Source organism: Pituophis catenifer, unplaced genomic scaffold, assembly GCF_029215685.1.
Source record: "Pituophis catenifer annectens isolate HBS135680 unplaced genomic scaffold, rPitCat1.0.hap2 SCAF_59, whole genome shotgun sequence".
In the NCBI taxonomy this organism is placed as follows: Eukaryota; Metazoa; Chordata; class Lepidosauria; order Squamata; family Colubridae; genus Pituophis; species Pituophis catenifer.
This window is the reverse complement of record NW_027256939.1, coordinates 30,001-32,500: the sequence shown is the minus strand read 5'-3', so window position 1 is coordinate 32,500 and position 2,500 is coordinate 30,001.

Genomic DNA, 2,500 nt, shown 5'->3' with positions numbered 1-2,500 from the left:
AAACAGAAACAGAGACGCCGGTCCGGCCGAGGCTGCCCGAGCGGCCCGGTAGACCGGGCCGTCTGTCCGTCTTTAAGTCGAAAGACGACTTTAAATCTAAAAACGGTTTTAAGTCGAAAGTGTGGGTTAGGGTTAGGGTTAGGGTTAGGGAAAAAAGTTATAGGGTTAGGGTTGGGGTTAGAGAAAACAGTTGTAGGGTTAGGGTTGGGGTTAGGGTTAGGGTTAGGGTTAGGGAGAAAAGTTGTAGGGTTAGGGTTAGGGTTAGGGTTAGGGTTGGGGTTGGGGTTGGGGTTGGGGTTAGGGTTAGGGTTAGGGTTAGGGTTAGAGAAACAAGTTGTAGAGTTAGGGTTAGGGTTAGGGTTAGGGTTAGGGTTAGGGAGAAAAGTTGTAGGGTTAGGGTTAGGGTTAGGGTTAGGGTTAGGGTTAGGGTTAGGGTTAGGGTTAGGGTTAGGGTTAGGGTTAGGGTTAGGGTTAGGGAGAAAAGTTGTAGGGTTAGGGTTAGGTTCAGGTTCAGGCTCAGGGTTATCATTCTGGAAATGATATTAGCAGAAGCAATGGAAGAAAGCAAGGAGAGGGAGGGAGGGATAGATATTAAACGGGATGGACGAAACGTAGGGAGCGCACACAAGACACGCGATGAGAAACCACCCGCCCAGAGAAATTCATCTCCGATTTACCGAGAAGACAGGGAGAGCAGAGAGATCGCAATGGATGGGAAACACGACGGGAAAGCACAAAATATCGGCGAGCTGAAATATCGGCGAGCTGGCGAGAGCAAAGATATCGAGTAGATTCAAGAGAGAAAGCGGAATTATTTGATAAACAACGTAGAGATGACCAAGAACAGGAAAGATGGAGAGATGAAAGTGGGGACGGACGACGGGAGGAGAAGAAAGAACAGCCAAAAGAGAGCCAAGTAAGAGAACAAGACGAGAAAGCGTCGAGAGAAGGAGCAGAAGAAGTTGAAGAAAGAACAAAGGGACCGAAGAACGACTTGCTCCACAAAGCAAATAGGTCAGCAAGAAATAAGAATAATTTCCTTGACTAGAAATGGACTGGATTCGGCCATTCGGCAAGAGGAAGGAAAATATGGAATAAATGAGGGAAGTTAAGATGAGAAATGAAAGGCCTACGAGAGGTTCCTCTGGGAAAACTACACCCAAAACTTTGGAGGAAGGAAGATGGCAGAAATTGTAACAAACTTTTCACTTGAAGTCAAGCTTTTCACGTCAAACCAGCTCTTTCAATCAACCCCTCGCAGCCATCCTGGCAGGGAAGCAGAAAACGGAAACACTCCGGTCCGGCCGAGGCCCGGGTAAACCGGTCCCGCCCGAGCGTCCCGGTAGACCGGGACGGCTGCCCGTCACGGACACCCCAGGGGCCCGGCGCGGGCACCGAGGCGACGGCGGAGGTCCCCGACCGAGGCCCGGGGCCCCCGCGCCGGGATCCCGTACATCCATCAAGGCGGGGAAACAGAAACACTCTAGGCCGGCCGAGGCCCGGGTAAACCGGACCCGCCCGAGGCCGTCCCGGTAGACCGGGACGACTGCCCGGCGCGGACACCCCCGGGGGCCGGCGTGGGCACCGAGGGGACGGCGGAGGTCCCCGACCGAGGCCCGCGGCGCCGGAGCCGGGATCCCGTGCATCCATCGTGGCGGGGGAAACAGAAAGGCTGATCCGGCCGGGGCCCCGGTAAGCCGGACCCGCCCGAGGCCGTCCCGGTAGACCCGGCCCTCTCCCCGTCTCGGGCACCCCCGGGGTCCGGCGTGGGCACCGAGGCGACGGCGGAGGTCCCCGACCGAGGTCCGCGGCGCCGGAGCCGGGATCCCGTGCATCCATCGTGGCGGGGGAAACAGAAAGGCTGATCCGGCCGGGGCCCCGGTAGACCGGGACGACTGCCCGTCGCGGGCACCCCCGGGGTCCGGCGGGGGCACCGAGGCGACGGCGGAGGTCCCCGACCGAGGCCCGCGGACCCGGAGCCGGGATCCCGTGCATCCATCGTGGCGGGGGAAACAGAAAGGCTGATCCGGCCGGGGCCCCGGTAGACCGGGAAGACTGCCCGGCGCGGACACCCCCGGGGTCCGGCGTGGGCACCGAGGCGAAGGCGGAGGTCCCCGACCGAGGCCCGCGGCGCCGGAGCCGGGATCCCGTGCATCCATCGTGGCGGGGGAAACAGAAAGGCTGATCCGGCCGGGGCCCCGGTAAGCCGGACCCGCCCGAGGCCGTCCCGGTAGACCCGGCCCTCTGCCCGTCGCGGGCACCCCCGGGGTCCGGCGTGGGCACCGAGGCGAAGGCGGAGGTCCCCGACCGAGGTCCGCGGCGCCGGAGCCGGGATCCCGTGCATCCATCGTGGCGGGGGAAACAGAAAGGCTGATCCGGCCGGGGCCCCGGTAAGCCGGACCCGCCCGAGGCCGTCCCGGTAGACCCGGCCGTCTCCCCGTCGCGGGCACCCCCGGGGTCCGGCGGGGGCACCGAGGCGACGGCGGAGGTCGCCGACCGA